At 37.8% G+C, this 19929-nt stretch overlaps 1 non-coding gene across 1 annotated transcript; it reads right to left on the bottom strand.

Annotated features, from left to right (window-relative positions):
* Positions 1–12700: 12700 nt before the first annotated feature.
* Trnas-cga (transfer RNA serine (anticodon CGA)) lies at positions 12701–12775 on the bottom strand. The gene has a single exon. It is a non-coding gene; the product is annotated as a tRNA-Ser (tRNA).
* Positions 12776–19929: the final 7154 nt, after the last annotated feature.

The raw sequence follows: 19929 nt of genomic DNA, 5'->3' as shown, positions 1-19929 counted from the left end.
AAGAGAGTTGTACTACGAAGGATGTGGGATAGACTCAAAGATCTAGATCTCACAGATGACATCTGCTTAATGGCACAATGATATCGAGACATCGAAGAGAAACTGGCCAGGTGACGGAGAGAGGCGGAAGTTGCAGGCCTCAAGACAAAAGTTCGCAAAACCAAAGAAATGCAGATAAATTTGACCATCACAAATAGGCTGGCCATTAATGGAGAGGATGAAGAACAGCTCCAATCTTTCCTCTATCTCGGAAGTATACCGTATTTACTCGAATCTAAGCCGCACTTTTTTTCCAGTTTTTGTAATCCAAAAAACCGCCTGCGGCTTACAATCGAGTGCAAAGCAAGCGGAAGTTCTGAAAAATGTTGGTGGGTGCCGCCACAACTAACTTATGCCGTCGAATATATGTAGCGGTACCCAGGCATGCTTTGTAGGCACAAAGATAAATACTGGCACTAAATCCTCTGCGTCAGTAAATAAATTTTTAAAAAAAAGGTGGAAGATGAGCTTTTTTTCTCCGCCCCGATTTTAGACCACTGCATTTTCATACATTATCCAACGAAGTAAATATAAATTCCGTATTGATCGTCTTCGAATGTAGCAGCATTTCAATGTACTACGAAAATCCGACTGGCAAGACTGTTTGGGATGTTTGTCAATATGGCCAACTCCACGTTCTGAGTTTTTCCTACCTGCGAGGAGAGATGGTTGCTAATAGGAACTATTATGAATTGTGAATCACATGCAGTATTCTCTTCACCATGAGAATAATAAGAATATAAACATTTTGCTGCTATCTCATTTAAATCCAGTCTACCTAATAAACTACGAAACTAGAGTCAGACAACAGCAAACGCGGAAGAATAGACATATAATGTCATGTTTATATTCGTATTATTCTTATGCCTAATAGTGATATAGTCAGAAATGAAGCACAGCAATTGACTAGATTTTTAAATCTAAGATGACTAATTTCTGTGCAGAAGAGGCGCCTGCAAAGATTTTCAAACGGAGAAAAATTTTCCCTAAACTCTCGTTCAGAACATCTTCTATCATACGCAGTATATTATTTGGTTCTTGTTGATCATTATCAAAGAAAGCAGCAGTGTAAGTAACAACAAATAGCAGTCTCTTGCCATTGCTTCGCTAATGAGACGACTCCTCTCCTTTAAAAAAAAAAAAAATTGTGAGCGGCGGTAGCGCGCACAAAAGCAAGCCATGCCACAAGTGGCGACAGGCCGTAAACACGCACTATCAGAATGCGACAAACAATGCATGACACAGTACAGTAATGAATTTTCAGCTTAGAGTGACGTAAACACCTACAACAAAGAAAACGGCACTTTTCAGATCAAAGAAAAATAAGCACGTGAAAAAGAAAGGGTACCCGTATAAATACGGACGGAGCGCCTTACGCATAGCAATGGCTACCTGGTAAAGCTTAACTGCTAAGCTTACGACTCGAACCAAACTACTGTAGCTGTATCGTCATTCATTCGACCTAAATTGTGTCTCATATTACACAGGACCAACTTTGTTTCGATTTGGAGATGCGGCCTAAAACTTTTCTCTCCCCTTGAATTTCGAGTCTTAAATTTCTGGTGCGGCTTAGATTCGGGAAAAAATTTTTCCTTGATTTCGAGTCTCATTTTTCAGGTGCAGCTTAGAATCGAGTGCGGCTTAGATTCGAGTAAATACGGTAGTCATGACTATATGAGGTGCTGAGGTGGATGTCCATGGTCGCATCCACAAAGCAAATGGTGCAGTTGTACAACGGTACCCTGTTTGGAGAAATAGGAACATCTCAAAGAAGACCAAACTCCAGCTTTTCTGTAGCAATGTGAAAGCTGTTCTGTTGTATGGTTGTGAAACTTGGAAGGTGACTAACCACATCAAAAACCGGCTCCAAGTTTTTATTAACTGCTGTCTCCAACTTATTTTAAATGTGAGATGGCCATATTTAATGACAAATGGAGGTCTTTGGAGGGAGACAAATCAGCAATCAATCAATATACAAATCAAGGCAAGAAAATGGAACTGAATTGGCCATACATTGAGGAAACCAGACAGATCTGTTGAAAGGGCGGCACTGGATTGGAACCCTCAAGGAGTTAGAAAACGTGGTCGCCCCAGACAGACCTGTAAAAGGACGACCGAGAGAGAAGCTGGGAAGGTTAGGAAAACCTGGAGTGAGTGAAGAGACTTGCTAGAAATCTTACCATATGGAGGAATTTAATCATGGCCCTATGTTTAAGAGGGAACAACAGGAACTAAGCAAGTAACTAAGTAAAAATGCTTAACTGATTTGTAGAAGCACCTAGAAGAAACTGCAGAGCAAAAATGACACAAAAAGTAGATACCAACACCAGTATCTCTGATTCTGTGGATGATAATATTAATAAAAAGAGTAAGTTACAGAAATTATGAAAAGACTAAATAGGAACTTAGAAGCAAAATAGCTACATCTAACATACAATTAGTACCAGAGTTATTAGAAAAATTACAAAATGGAGTTAGTGGTACTAAATGGTTTTCAAGGTTTAAGCCAGAGGAAGTACATCCAACATATTTCCTAAGAGTATTTTCTCAAATTATGCCTAAGAAATGGGATGATACTAAAAAATAAATTTTGTGCAAGAACATTTACTAACTGATGCAGTGGAATGGGAAACACCTCATTCAGAGGAATTTAAATCATGAGAAGATTTTCAGGGAAACTGAAGACAACATATTGGTCTATAAGTTCACCAGAAAAATTGGCTTCAGAGTTATTAGATCCTAAGTGCTATAATAATTCATTGGGTACATATAAGGAGTATATCGAGTGGCATCTGACTAGGTCTAAATTTTTAAATCACCCACTACATGAAAAATATTTGGCTTAAGTGCTGGTAACCAGATTGCCTTATTTGGCACATAATGAAATATTATATAGTGAGTGGACTATCGTGGAACAATTTTTGACATTTGTAAGTTTGGATACCTTGAATAAAAAAAGAGTTGATTTTAACTAGGCAGAAAATCAAAATACAGGAAATGAGGGGGAACACTATACATCTAAATTTTCCAGGAAAAAAAGTGTGTGATTTGTATTGTATAGATAGGACACCAAATAATGAATGCAAAAGAGAGAGACAAAATATAGTAAAAGGAATAACTCACAGATTTTTGTAACCAGTGACTCAAGCACCATTGACATTGCAGTAAAACAATGCACCTATGTCAAACAAAGTATAGATACAAATAATTACCCAAAAATAGTATCAGAATATGGGCAAAATCCTGGCACATGGGCAAAGATACAGGATGTAACAAAACTGTCGTAGGCCCACACTCTGAAAAATTAATTGCATTCACTCATATGGTACTTACAACAGAATGATTATTATAAGAAGATAATATAAAAGAGGAAGAGCAGTTAAAGCCAATAATCAGAGTAAAGGGTTCAATGGAAGTGTCCAGTTCTACCCATCTGCTTTGACCCATGACGTAACAGTGCTGCTGCATGTGATGTCACTATGGCGCGGAGTTTTTTAGTTGGTTGTGGTTGTAGATTTTGTCTTGTTGCAAGAGACCTTTTTTTTGGTAGGTAATCTTTGTTTAGGTTTTATTCTATAGTAATTGTGATGTTTTATGTGTTTTGTATATTTATGGTATATTAGATGTGTTTTAATTGGTTAAATGAATATGGGGTGTTTGGGTTTCTGAACTGTTGAGGTTCTGGTTCCACTTTTCGGAGTTCTAGGTCTTGGTTTTTTGGTATCGATAGCTGCAGTTGTGCTTTTGAGGTCAAGGGAAATCTTCAGTTCCACTTTTCAGGGTTCTAGATGTTGGTTTCTTTGTTATTGCTAGTTGCAGTTGAGCAATACAGGTCAAGGGAGGTGACCGATTCCTGTGGTTTGGTTAGTATAGCTGAATACAGTAAATAATTTTTTAAATTATTTGTTTTGGAATGGTGTATTGTTCTTTTATAGTTGTATATTTTTATTCTTGTTCTTGTTTGTTGGCATGGCTATGTAATATGCTGAAAGTAGCAGTTTCTGTCATATTGATGACGTCATGGATCGAAGCAGATGGGTGGAATCGGACACTTCTGTCACACCAGGGAAAGACATTACATATATTTATATAGACTCAGGAAGGGAAATTTAATTAATTTCACTAGAATACCTGCACACTCTTAGAAATAATAATAAATGTCTCATATTACTGGTGTCAGTACATATCATAGCAACAGTAAAGGAGAGCAAATTAAAGAGGAAACTAGGCTCCCATTAGAGATATGTGATGTTGAATTTATGCAGATTCTATTAGAAGTATGCAATTTGAACCTACAGACATCGTTAAGCCTAGATTGGCTATTAAAAATAAAACTTGACTTTGATGATAAAGTGTTTAACAGGACTGAGGAAAGCTCTTAATCACATTACACCATATAGTTATTAACTAATAGGGATTTATAACTATTTGCCACTGCTAAATTAATGAATGATGAAGAAGAAAGAGGAAATTTGTAAGGGTGTCAGCAAAAATAAACATTGAATCTCATAAATCAAACTTATTAACTGAAGAAATTATTTGATTGGATAGATAAAAATCTACTCACCAAGCAGCTGCAGAACATGCACATAAAAAGCTGTTGTGATTGGCAAGCTGTCAGAGCCAGTGGCTCCTTTTTCAGACAGAAACATTGAGGAGGAAGGATAAAGGGTGAAGGTAAAGGACTGGAGAGGTCTAGAAAAGGGGTAGATTTTTGGGAAAGTCACCCAGAACTGCAGGTCAGGGGACACTTACCACATGGGATGAGAAGGAAATTAAGCTTTCATAAATTCTATATTATTTCATAAATAATTTCACCAAATAATTTCATCAATCATTGATTGTTTTCATTGTTCTACTAACCAAAGAGCAACAACACAATTTGTAAGCAATCTAATTTATGACAAACCTGGAGCGACTATTTGAGATCAAAAATAAGGAATCTTTTGCTCGAGCAGTCCACAGGTATACTGCCAGTTCATAGTGTCCAACGGGCACAATATTCTGGCGATCAGACATGTCGCCATCGTCAGTTCACCTGACGAAATGTCTGATTGCCGAAATATTGTGCCCATTGGACACTATGAACTGGCAGTACACCTGTGGACTGTTCGAGCAACAAATACGCCGGGAGTAAGTGCATATAACAACCCTTTACCTCTAGTCAAAAGATAAAAAACAGTGGGAGGTGTGTGTGTTTAAACAGAAAGTGACAGACCTGTATCTCTTGGTGATATGTTAATGAGATTCAAGCAAGGAAAGTATTTTAGCTTAGTTGATTTGACTGCTGGGTATTGGCAAATGAAATTACATGAAAATTCATGAAAATATACTGCATTCCTTTTCAATGAAAAGTTTTTTCAGTTTAAAGTGTTACCCTTTGGGTTACATATTTCAGTATCAGTGTTCATAAGAGCACAGGATGAGGCACTGGGTAAAGAATTGCTACAAGAATTAATTATTTACATAGACAATATATTAACAGTGTTTATAACATGGGAAGAACACTGTGTTTTACTGTCTAAAATGCTAGAGAAGTTTCAAAAAAGGGTATCATATTAACAGTGTTTATAACATGGGAAGAACACTGTGTTTTACTGTCTAAAATGCTAGAGAAGTTTCAAAAAAGGGTATCATAATTAAGTCAGCAAAATCACATTTCAGAAGAGAAGAATTGAAATTTCTAGGACATTTGATATAGATGTAGGGAATAAGATGACCTACTGAAAGAATAGAGGCCATCAAAGACTGTACAGAACCATAAATGTAAAACAATTGTACTCATTTCTGGGATTAGCCAGATTCTACCATCACTACATACAAGGCCAACCCATGAACTATCACATATTATTGTCATTACTGAAACAAAGAACAAAATGGGTATGTGAGGAAGGAGCATCCAAAGCATTCTGTAATATTAAGCAGGCATTGGTAAATGCATCAAGTTTGCAGCACCTGGTAATGCCTGAAGCCTTAAAGGAAGCAACTGATGTTTCTGAATTTGGTATAACATGTGAACTATTCCACGGTGAATGATGTCCTGAATTAGGAGTAGTGTTTGCTAGCAGAAGTCTAGATAAACATTGAACTAAATTATACAAGAAGAGAAAAGGAAAGATCAGCTATTGTATGGAGTATACATTCATATTTGGACCATCAGGTGTTATCTTTTCTTACGGAAAGCAGGTTATTGTACAACAGATTTATGACATGGGGATTATTCCTACAGGGATACCAAACAAATTTTTATTTAATAAAATTGCAGCCAAATAGCCATATACAGTTACTTTACTTAACATTTTACATATACATTTTACATTTTTCATATTCATTTATCGATTTCACTCTTTTACTGCACAGTTCTATGTGATATTGTCCACATGCTTCGTTATACAGTTCACACACACATGTTGCGGTTGGGTCATGATATTTTTTGTTTTTGCAGATTAGATGATGAAAGTTGTGAATACAAAGTCTAGTTATGACACCGCTGTTTGAAGTTCGGTGCTGTCCGTGAGCGGTTCATCATTGCGTCGGTGCCATAAATCTCCAGCGATATTTTTTCTCGTTTGTCCTCCATGATCTTCAGTTGCTTTCTGGAAGCCCTGGTGTGTGGCACCATATATCGAAGTCTGATCTCTTCAATTAGGAATGTCTCTCTCACTAGCAGGTACACTAGTCTAGATCTTGTTTTCTTTGAGAGACCTAGTGCTCTTTTTAGATAGGTCGATTTTACGTTTTTTGGTGTTTCTAGATTTTTTCTGTCAGGTGGTCCTAAACAGAAATTAAATACACCAAGGGTTGTAATCTTCCCCTCTCTCACATCATTTGCTGATTTTCACTCACTTCAAAATTAACTCTTTCAATAAACTTTGACAGGAGTAAGATTTACAAGTAATGTTTTTACTTATCTTCTTTTCTCATAATTGGCTCCAGTTCTTCACATCTAGGGGTTGATTCTTGAGGCTGAAATTTTTTACATTGTAGGCTCAAAATGGACAATAATGCTGGTGTAAGCCTGCTCCGTAATTTCTGTTTATGTAATTTTTTTTATTTCAACAAATTTTTCTATATCACACTGTCTTTAAAATTTCCACTTCATTATCAAAATTTACATTCTTTTTGCCAAAAATCAAAACATGTCTAATCACAACAGAAGCATGTCCACTAGTAGTGATATAAGAATTTTAACTGCAAAATGTAACCTATATAATAATGGCTTTATACAGAGCTTCCAGTGGTGATTTCAGTGTGTTCATAAATAAAAAAATATAAAAAAATTTGATAGACCGCTATCACAATTTTGGAAGAACAAGTTAATTTTATGCAGAGACTTGAATATAGACTCCCTACCTGAATCAAAATATAAAACAGAACTAAAGAGCTTACTTATAATGTATGGTTTACATAACACAATTCAAAACTGTACAAGAATAAGTATGAACACTCAAACTGCCATTGATTACATAATTATAAATATTCAGTCTGGCAAAAATCATTGCCTTAAAGAAGACATGAATTTATCAAATCACAGCTCACAGACAGTAATAATAAAAGAAGTAGGGACATTAGATTCACTCAGCTTTATCCCTTACAGAGATACAAGAAGTTCTAACATAACAGACCTAAAGATAAAATTACAAAATGAAAAGTGGCCAGAATTGTACTTATCTAATAATGTTAATGGTGAATATAACAGTTTCCTAGGTATCTATTTAAAAATCTTGAAGAGGATTTGCCAACCAAAACTAAACCAATAAAGAACAAGCGAGGAAATCTAACGTGGCTAACAAAAGGTTTATTAGTTTAGCAGTAAAGGAAACAAAAGAAAAATTTGGAGTAGGTATTAAAATTCATGGAGAAGAAGTAAAAACTTTGAGGTTCATCAATGACATTGTAATTCTGTCAGAGACGGCAAAGGACTTGGAAGAGCAGTTGAACGGAATGGACAGTGTCTTGAAAGGAGTATATAAGATGAACATCAACAAAAGCAAAACGAGGATAATGGAATGTAGTCAAATTAAATCGGGTGATGCTGAGGGAATTAGATTAGACAATGAGACACTTAAAGTAGTAAAGGAGTTTTGCTATTTAGGAAGTAAAATAACTGATGATGGTCGAAGTAGAGAGGATATAAAATGTAGACTGGGAATCGCAAGGAAAGCGTTTCTGAAGAAGAGAAATTTGTTAACATCGAATATAGATTTATGTATCAGGAAGTCGTATCTGAAAGTATTTGTTTGGAGTGTAGCTATGTATGGAAGTGAAACATGGATGATAACTAGTTTGGACAAGAAGAGAATAGAAGCTTTCGAAATGTGGTGCTACAGAAGAATGTTGAAGATAAGGTGGATAGATCACGTAACTAATGAGGAGGTATTGAATAGGATTGGGGAGAAGAGAAGTTTGTGGCACAACTTGACTAGAAGAAGGGATCGATAATTAGGACATGTTTTAAGGGATCACAAATTTAGCATTGGAGGGCAGCGTGGAGGGTAAAAATCGTACAGGGAGACCAAGAGATGAATACACTAAGCAGATTCAGAAGGATGTAGGTTGCAGCACGTGCTGGGAGATGAAGAGGCTTGCACAGGATAGAGTAGCATGGAGAGCTGCATCGAACCAGTCTCATGACTGAAGACAACAACAACAGTTTCCTGTAAAACGTTGAAACTTCTTCATGCAATTTGGAAAGCTCCAGATAGGCCTATTCATTTTGTTGAATATTATAGAGCCCATATAAAGAGTTACAATAAAACTTTAATAGCTGCAAAAAAACTCTATAATGGAAATGTTATTACACAAGCTCCCATGACAATATAAGCTTAAGCCTAAAAATCAATAATGTTGTAACAGAAGATCCAATAATCATTAGCAACACTTTCAACCAATATTTTACCAGCATCTGCTAACAACTTACACAGGATAACAAAAGTGATGCTCTGCAAGCCCAAAAACTCATTGAAAATGAACAAAAGTCACCCAGTAACTCATGTTACCTGTATCTGGCAAATAAACAAGAGATAAGAAAAATAAAAGAGAAACTAAAAAATAAAGCATCCACAGACATAAATGGCCTGTCAAATAAACTTTTGAAGCTAACTACTAGGGAAATTGCTAAGCCCCTCTGTCACTTAGTCAACTCATGTCTTGAAAAAGGAATCTTCCCAGATAGAATGAAGATTGCCAGAGTACTGCCACTATTCAAAAAAGGTGTTCACATGTGCCCAGATAATTACAGACCAGTTAGCCTCCTTCCCATTTTGTCAAAGATCCTAGATAGATTAATATTTGTGAAGATAGTTGCATTTTTTGATAAAAACTGTATCATAAATGGTAGACAGTTTGGGTTCCAGAAGGAAAAATCTACAGTGTCAGCTACATTTGAACTTATCAATATAACCACTGGAGGCCTAGATCAAGGCCAAATCCCAATTGGTATTTTTTGTGACTTATCTAAAGCTTTTGATCTTGTCAATCACCACATATTAATAATGAAGCTACACCACTATGGAATTAGAGGAACTGCTCTTGATAGCATAAAGACATTTCTGCAGAACAGAAAACAAGCAGTGGAAGTGTCACACAATCAAGGGAAACAGCTATCAGAACTACAAGATATAAAACATGAGGTGCCACAGGGTAGTATTCTAGGACCCCCTCCTTTTCCTTATATACGAGAATTGATACTCTTCGCAGATGACACAACAAGCATAACTGTGAAACCGAGGTTACAAGGGGGTCATAAGTAAAAGTAATCAAACAGTTGAAATGATCACCCATTGGCTTAAAGTGAATAGGTTGATTCTCAATTATGAGAAAACTAATGCAATATTTATGAACAACAAAAGAAAAACAAGTGAACTGACAAATTTGCAAGAGCTAGATGCAAGAGTAGTTGAAAGTGCAAATTTTTAGGGATCGCTGAGAACAGTTATTTAGGATGAAGAGATCACATTTCCAATATGCTAACCCACTAATAACAGTAGATGATGTGTGCATAGTGTATTTTTCATACTTCAGTGCTATAATGAGCTACGATATAGAAATCTGGGCTACTCTACTAGGCAATTAAAATATTCAAATTACAAAAGAGAGTCATTAGAATAATAGGAAACAAAAGATTAAGAGATAGTTGTAAGCCTCTTTTCAAAAAATATGAGATTCTAACCTTCCACAGCTTGTACATATACAAAATTCTGCTTCTTGCTTGGGATCATAAAGATAAATTCAACAAAAATGAGGATGTACACCACCACCATACCAGAAACACCAAAAAATTAAGAATTTCGCAGCATAACACAACTCAGTATGAGAGAAGCAGTGGTTACATGGCAGTAGAGTTGTACAAACACACATCACTAATGCCAAATCAGAGGATAAGTTTAAACAGTCAATCAAACAACTGCTATTAGAAACCCCTTTATATTCAGTCACAGAATTTCTTTCAAATGAAAATAACTGAAGCAAACAGGCATAGTACACTAAAAAAATGTACAAAGGTATAGAGAAAAATAAAAAGTAAAATGTGTTAACTTCTTAACAGTATTGTTTTATCTAAATATTTTGTTTGCTACAGTATAATTGCTGTTAATTTTTTTATAAATGTAAACAAAACAGGATCTAAAATATGTATGTGCTATATGACTGTATTATACGATGTACATATAAAATGATGGACCCATAGTATAGAATTATTTGACCCATAGTATAGAATTATTGCAATTAAATGTTCTGTAATTTAGGTACATAGATCGTGTATGCCTCACAAAATCCATTCAGTTCACAGTATCTAAAATTTTGTAACTATGATGTAAATTTCCAGAAATGTTGTGGCTAAAATTTATTAGGTATTTTAGCAAAACTATAGTTAGAATCAGTAAAAGTAATATATTTTATTGGAAAACTGACAAAGCAAATATGTATTTGGACTTACTCCATAGGTGTACATCATAAGCTGCAAAATAAATAGTTAATAAATAAACTACTTCACTCCGTGGCACCAACAATATTCCAAAGAGTCTAAAAATTTTGTTGACAGGTGACTTTCTATTAATTTGTATGATTATTTTATAAATGAATCCAGAAATAAATTTAATAACTAGTGTCAGGTTGTGCAATTAATAATGGGAATTCTAAGTGTGCCGTATATTTCGTAATTTCAAATGTTTCTAAAAAAAATAATTTTGTAATTTTAACTGTACACACAGAGTTAGTACATATCGATTGTAACAAAGAAAATAAAGTAATTTCTTTTCGACTGAAATATAATACATTGTATATAAAAACATGCGAAAATCATTTAGTTAAACAGCTGAGATAATATTAACCTGTTTAAAAGGTAGAAAGTATTTATGGTATCAATAACTTCTGTTGAAGAAAGGTAATGTTAGAGGAGTGTCCCTTTATGATATTCCCCTCACAAAATTTAGAAACAATGTGTTTACAATATTTTGTGACAGACAATAAGGTTTACCAAATGGTGTACAAAAGATGCCAAAAGATAGAATACAGATGTACAGAAGTATCTGATATGTATTACAGAAAACAAAAGAAAAATACTCTATGAGATATATGCTATACATATATCAAGGTATGGTATTCAGATTTTCAGATCTGTGGAACATACTGCTACAAGACCAATAATACAAAGTCAAAATTACAATATTTGCAATACTAAACTATAGAAATAGATAGACAACATAAATTACTAGAATTACGAATTGTAAGTTTACATCCATACAATCATACCCTCAAAATCTTTGAAAGAGAAGAGAAAAAGTTCAGAGCCTAAGTGTACAATGAATGAACCGACTCGAAAAACTCACAATGGGTACAGACCAGAAGAATATGTTCACCCATGAGCAGGAATATAACACAAAATCAATCATCCACATAAATAAGAGTATTTAAGGATATGTTGGCTCATGAAAAAATAATGAAAAAATATCAGGGCCTAAACTTAGGATGTGGGGATCGACACATGAATCCAAACCACACCTGGTACAAACCAGCAAAAAATGTTTTGACACAACAGATTGAATAAAGTTCATAATCATATCAATAAGTTCAATTATATGCAAAGAGTAATTGTAAGCAACATCTAGCCTCAATCAATAGCCATACGCTCTCCCTGAGTACACATACACAGTCGTGATGAACAGGAGTACCCAAAACAGAGTTGAACTTGAGTTTGCCCACAACTCAAGTCCCAGTCAGATACAATATTGCAGTATTCAGGATAAATACAGGTAAAGAGTCATAAATAGCTTTGAATGATGGTGTAATCAAGTAGCTTGAGGATCTAAATCAGTGTATGAAAGCAGACACGTATAAAAACTTCCTGGCAGATTAAAACTGTGTGCCCGACTGAGACTCGAACTCGGGACCTTTGTCTTTCGCGGGCAAGTGCTCTACCAACTGAGCTACCAAAGCACGACTCACGTCCGGTACTCACAGCTTTACTTCTGCCAGTATCCGTCTCCTACCTTCCAAACTTTACAGAAGCTCTTCTGCGAAACTTGCAGAACTAGCACTCCTGAAAGAAAGGATATTGCGGAGACATGGCTTAGCCACAGCCTGAGGGATGTTTCCAGAATGAGAATTTTCACTCTGCAGCGGAGTGTGCGCTGATATGAAACTTCCTGGCAGATTAAAACTGTGTTCCCGACCGAGACTCGAACTCGGGACCTTTGCCTTTCGCGGGCAAGTGCTCTACCAACTGAGCTACCGAAGCACAACTCACGTCCGGTACTCACAGCTTTACTTCTGCCAATATCCGTCTCCTACCTTCCAAACTTTACAGAAGCTCTTCTGCGAAACTTGCAGAACTAGCACTCCTGAAAGAAAGGATATTGTGGAGACATGGCTTAGCCACAGCCTGGGCTGCCAGGAAGTTTCATATCAGCGCGCACTCCGCTGCAGAGTGAAAATCTCATTCTGGAAACATCCCCCAGGCTGTGGCTAAGCCATGTCTCCGCAATATCCTTTCTTTCAGGAGTGCTAGTTCTGCAAGTTTCGCAGAAGAGCTTCTGTAAAGTTTGGAAGGTAGGAGACGGATACTGGCAGAAGTAAAGCTGTGAGTACCGGACGTGAGTCGTGCTTCGGTAGCTCAGTTGGTAGAGCACTTGCCCGCGAAAGGCAAAGGTCCCGAGTTCGAGTCTCGGTCGGGCACACAGTTTTAATCTGCCAGGAAGTTTCATATCAGCGCACACTCCGCTGCAGAGTGAAAATCTCATTCTGGAAACATCCCCCAGGCTGTGGCTAAGCCATGTCTCCGCAATATCCTTTCTTTCAGGAGTGCTAGTTCTGCAAGTTTCGCAGAAGAGCTTCTGTAAAGTTTGGAAGGTAGGAGACGGATACTGGCAGAAGTAAAGCTGTGAGTACCGGACGTGAGTCGTGCTTCGGTAGCTCAGTTGGTAGAGCACTTGCCCGCGAAAGGCAAAGGTCCCGAGTTCGAGTCTCGGTCGGGCACTCAGTTTTAACCTGCCAGGAAGTTTCATATCAGCGCACACTCCGCTGCAGAGTGAAAATCTCATTCCGGACATGTATACATCGAGTCATATTTTCTATACTAGTGAATGTCTTCCACACTATTTGCTAACTGTCCATACAAACTAACCTGCATACTGAGGGTTGAATAACACTTAAGTGGTTTTTTGTTCTACTGATTTTTATTTGTATGAACTAGTTTTTGGCTTATTAGGCCATCTTCAGATAACTACTGGCTATTGTTTACAAGGATCTTGCATTATTACGAACCAAACATCCTGGACTAAGATACAATGCTCGTACATACGATCTTTAGTTCTGGTATTGTCTTTGAAATTGTCAATTGGGTCTGTTTACTTTTTGTACTGTAAAACTGTTCTTTAACATAATAAATAAAATTTTATGGTTTGTCAGTACCATGTATGACAACAGAATTATTTAGAACACACATTATTCCAAAATTACAATTTTTTTGTATTTTTTGTGAACAGTTGCACTAGGCACTAATTGTGGGTCATACGAGGTGCATCCAAGTTCTAAGGCCTCTGATTTTTTTTCTCCGGACTGGAAAGAGATAGAAACATGTGCATTGTTTTAAAATGAGACTGTTTTCACTGTCAATACGTCCCAGGGATGACAGCACCGTACGGCAGATGGAATTTTACCACCAGCGGCGAGAATGAGAACTGTTTTAAATACTTAAAATGGTGATGTTTTCCTTACTTGACAGCGTGCAATCATTCGTTTTCTGAATATGCTCGTGGTGTGAAACCAATTGAAATTCATCGACAGTTGAAGGAGACATGTGGTGATGGAGTTATGGATGTGTCGAAAGTGCGTTCATGGGTGCGACAGTTTAATAAAAGCAGAACATCGTGTGACAACAAACCGAAACAACCTCGGGCTCGCACAAGCTGGTCTGATGACATGATCGAGAAAGTGGAGAGAATTGTTTTGGGGGATCGCCGAATGACTGTTGAACAGATCGCCTCCATAGTTGGCATTTCTGTGGGTTCTGTGCACATAATCCTGCATGACAACATGAAAATGCGAAAAGTGTCATCCAGGTGTGTGCGACGAATGCCGACGGATGACCACATGGCTGCCCGTGTGGCATGTTGCCAAGCAATGTTGACGCACAACGACAGCATGAATGGGACTTTCTTTTCGTCGGTTGTGACAATGGATGAGATGTGGATGCCATTTTTCAATCCAGAAACAAAGCGCCAGTCAGCTCAATGGAAGCACACAGATTCACTGCCACCAAAAAAATTTCAGGTAACCGCCAGTGCTAAAAAAAAATGATGGTGTCCATGTTCTGGGACAGCGAGGGCATAATCCTTACCCATTGCATTCCAAAGGGCACTACAGTACCAGGTGCATCCTACGAAAATGTTTTGAAGAACAAATTCCTGCATTGCACCAAAAACGTCCGGGAAGGGCTGCGCGTGTGCTGTTTCACCAAGACAACGCACCCGCACATCGAGCTAACATTACGCAACAGTTTCTTCGTGATAACAATTTTGAAGTGATTCCTCATGCTCCCTGCTCACCTGACCTGGCTCCTAGTGACTCTAGTGACTTTTGGCTTTTTCCAACAATGAAAGACACTCTCCGTGGCTGCACGTTCACCAGCCATGCTGCTATTGCATCAGCGATTTTCCAGTGGTCAAAACAGACTCCTAAAGAAGCCTTCACCACTGCCATGGAATCATGGCGTCAGCGTTGTGTAAAATGTGTACGTCTGCAGGGTAATGAAGTCGAGAAGAAACGCCAGTTTCATCGATTTTGGGTGAGTAGTTAATTAGAAAAAGAATCGAAGGCCTTATAACTTGAATGCGCCTCGTACAACAGTGATGTTTTCTCTGGGGGTTACATTTTATTATTAGAAAAATTGTGCATTAATAAATACCAAATATTACATTGTTACAGTTGAGCTACAGTTAGGAATGTAAACACATATAATATATTACATTATTTTGGGGTGTGAATTTGTTTACCACTGGGACACTTTGTGGTTAGTAGCAGGTTTACTCTACTGTGAAAAGTTTAAGAGTGATGATGTGCTCAGTTGCAATTGTCCTTAACAAAGACCCCACAAAAACCTTTAATGATGAAATTAAAAACTTAACCAAGCCCTGCAAAAGTATAATACACAATTATGAAGCTAAATATTTGATCAACATGTATCCAACAGCTCCTAAACTGTATGGACTCCCTAACTACACAAAAAGACCATCCTCTAAGACCACTTGTCCCAACCTACACTCCACCAAACTACAAAATTGCCAAAGAATTACATTCCTGTATCAAAACCAAAACAAAATTCAAATTTGGAATTGTAAACTCAGTGGATCTTGTCAACAAAATTAAAGACCTTCCAATACCGAGTAGTGCAAAACTAGCATCCTTTGATGTAAGCAGCTTATTTAGAAACATTCCTACACAATAATGCCTTGATATTCTGACAGAACGATTATACAGAGTAGGTGTCAACCCAGTACAAGTAGAAGACATAAGTTTTGTCACCCAGACATGTCTGAAACAAAATTATTTCCATTTTGAAGGCACCTTTTACAAACAGCTAGAAGGATTGACACTGGGGTCCCCTCTCAGTCCCCTCTTAGCTGAAATATTCATGGACAATATCAGAAAACAGTTCCTTAAAAATGAACCCCTCAGTAATAATATTAAATACTAGTACAGATATGTAGATGATGTACTGTGTATGTGGACAGCTACCAATAAACAACTGAACACATTCCCAGAAAATCTAAATTCACAACACAAAAACATACAATTCCAGTGAAAAATCCATTAACTTTTTATACCTTAACATAGATATCACCAAAAATACACATACCTTCAAAATTTACAGAAAACCCCGCAACAACTGACACAGTAATACCCTCATGTTCACAACACACAGTAACACACAAACATGAAGCCCTCCATTCCATGGTGCATCGTCTCACATCCATACCAATGTCAAAACAAAATTTCCTAACAGAAGTAGACACCATTAAATGTATTGCATATAACAATGGCTATAACCCTGAATTAGTTAACAAAATCTTGCACAAGAAACCAAGAAGGAAAATATTGCCCTACATTTATGCCCCCTCTGCAATAACAACCACACCAAGAACGAACTGGTGTACTACTCCATATTTAGGTAAACTATCATACAAACTGGCCAAAACACTGAAATCCCAAATCTATAAAACATCATTTTGTGTAAGAAGCACTACAGCTAGTCTCCTATACAAGGACAAAACAGATCAACTAAGCAACAGTGGGGTCTACAAAATAACCTGCACTGCAATAAACTGTACAGTGGTCAAACGTGCCGTGTCATATCAACAAGGCTGACTGAACATGAACACAGCTGGAGATTAAATAAATCAGACTCCATCTTTGCTGAACATGTGATCAAAGAAGGCCACAAATATCTAACACACACAGAAGTGCTGCATACAGCCAACAAAGGCAGAAAACTCAGCCTTCTAGAATCACTTGAAATTAACAAACACTTAGCCCTAAAACCCTAGCTGGTTCTAAATGACCAATTGCAACTGAGCACATCACCACTCTTAAACTTTACACAATACAGCAAACCTGCTACTAACCACAAAGTGTCCCAATAGTAAACAAATTCACACCTCAATATAGTGTAATATCCCTTATGTGTTGAAATTCCTAAATGTAACAATGTAATATTTGGTATTTATTAATGCACAATTTTTCTAATAACAAAATGTAGCCCCCAGAGGAACATTGCTGTTGTACAACCAACAATTAGTGTCCAGTGCAACTGTTCACAACAAATACCAAAAATTGTAACTTTGTAATAATGTGTATTCTAAATTACTCTAATTGTTGTCATACATGGTACTGACAAACCATAAAATTTTATTTATTATGTTAAAGAACAGTTTTACAGTACAAAAAGTAAAAAGACCCATTTGACAATTCCAAATACAATACCACAGCTAATGATTGTATGTAAGTGTGATGTATCTTAGTCCAGAATGTTTGGTTCGTAATAACAGAAGCTCCTTGTAAACAATAGGTTTTAAGGTGGCCTAATAACCCAAAAACTAGTTCATACAAATAAAAATCAGCAGAACAAAAAGCTGCCTAAGTGTTACTCAACCCTCAGTTGTCCTAATCATCATCATTTTATCCCCATTGACGAGCAAGTCGCCGAAGTGGCATCAAATTGAAAGACTTGCACCCGGCGAACGGTCTACCCTTCGGTAGGCCCTGGTCATATAACATTTACATTTTAATATGGAACTGGTCTATCAAGAAGGGATGGAAGAATCTATGGGAGCCTTTATATTTTATGAAGTGACAGCTTTTTCATGAGATGAGAAAACATTTTATTTTCCAAGCACAGATCAAAACCTAACAAGAATAAACAACTCGTAACCAAGCCGACTATGGCAAAGATAAATATCTATCAGCTGCAGCTTTCACCTGCTGTTTTTGGCGCAGTGGATAAATGTCATCGCCACATCAGCCCCTCTCCTTTTGAAACAGGGTGCACCAGGTATGTGGGGAAACTTGCACTTGATTTTTCTTCCAGCTCTCCTGAAAACATCTGGTGCAGGAAATGGATGCTCCTGTTCTGCACTTGCTGCTACATTGTCCTCTTCTGAAACCGAGGGCTCGGCGAGGCTATCTGCTGTTTCTTTAACCTCCACGTTTGAGGGTGATTTTGCAGACCCAGGAAGGAGTGTACCCTCTTCAGTGTAAGCAGGTTTAAGCCGCTCAATTGAGACTGTCTCTTCTTTACCATCCTTATCGATTTTGAAGCTGTGGCTTCCTCTTGTGATTACCCTGTATGGTCCAGATTAAGGCGAAACAAGTGGCGGGCGCACCGAATCATCCCTAAGCCACACGTGGGACGTTGCTTGCAGGTCTTTATGTACAAACACTCTCCGGTCTCCATGTCTGACAGGGTTAGTGGGTTTGATGATTCTCATTCTAATGCTGAGTTGTCTCGCAAATTGCGTGCATAGCTCAGGGGCGAACAGCTGTGTAGATTCTGGAACGATAAATTCTCCAGGAACCCTCAATTGCTCGCCATAAACCAATTCTGCGGAAGAGCATTGTAAGTCCTCCTTCACGGCCGTTCTCAATGCGAGTAGGACCAGCGGTAGTGCTTCAGGCCATGAAGTGAAACTACACATTAATGCAGCTTTGAGCGTGCGGTGTAGTCGTTCCACCATTCGATTACTGGATGGATGATAGCTTGTGGTGCGTAGGTTGTTGCACCCACACAGTAGTAAAAGTTCATTGAAAAGTTGGCTTTCAAACTGCCTTCCGCGATCTGTTGTTATGTTTTGCAGAATGCCAAACCTGGAGAACCATGAATGCAACATTGCTTTTGCAACCGACTCCGCAGAAATGTCTTGTATTACAACTACTTCTGGCCACCTGGTAAAATGATCAATGATTGTGAGCAAATAGCGTTGTTCTGAAGAGCATGATAGCGTGCCCACAATGTCCACATGTATATGTGAAAATCTTGCACAGGGCATCGGGAAGTCAGCAATAGGTGCAAAGACATGTCTGCTGATTTTATTACGCTGGCATGTTAGGCATGCACGCACCTAGGCATGACAATCTTTTTGTATTCCAGGCCACACTACTTTGGAGGAAACTAACTTGGCTGTGATAGGTTATGTAGTGCACTATAAATCTTGCGACGATAGTGTTCTGGTATGTAAGGTCGCTCCTTTCCTTTTGCTACATCACACCAAATTCCATCTGGAACATTTGGGACAGACACACGTCTGAGCTGCAGCGCAGTTCTCTGTTCCTCTATTAGACGGCGCAAGAAAGGATCTTCTCGTTGTTTAGATGCTAACACGGTCCAACAAATTAAATTTAAACTGGCACAATTCCTAGACAGGCAATCTGCGACTAGGTTGTCTTTTCCTGAAATGTGACGCACGTCACTTGTGAACTGTGCAATGTACTCGACTTGCCTGCACTGACGTGGTGAATTGAGCTCTGTGTCTTGTTGAAATATACCTACTAACGGCTTGTGATCAGTAAAAATTGCAAAGTGCCTCCCTTCGACAGACGTGCAAAAATACTTTATGGCTAAGTAAATAGCAAGCAACTCATGGTCAATAGCACTCCATTTTTGCTGCTGTCGAGTCAGGTTTTTAGAGAAAAATGCGAGAGGCTGCCATCTGCCATCAACTTCTTGCTGTAGCGCTGCACCCACTGCTGTTTGGCTCACATCAACCATGAGCGCTAAAGGAGCACTCAATCTTGGATGTCCCAGTAGTGTTGCCCGAGAAAGAGATTTCTTTAAGTCATGGAAAGCTGCTTCAGCATCTGGACTCCATGGAATTTTACGATTTCCTGTTGTATTTTTAC

The sequence above is a fragment of the Schistocerca gregaria genome, chromosome 8 (genome assembly GCF_023897955.1).
Source record: "Schistocerca gregaria isolate iqSchGreg1 chromosome 8, iqSchGreg1.2, whole genome shotgun sequence".
Lineage (NCBI taxonomy): Eukaryota > Metazoa > Arthropoda > Insecta > Orthoptera > Acrididae > Schistocerca > Schistocerca gregaria.
The sequence above is the reverse complement of the archived record's forward strand: the minus strand, read 5'-3'. Positions and strand labels throughout refer to the sequence as shown.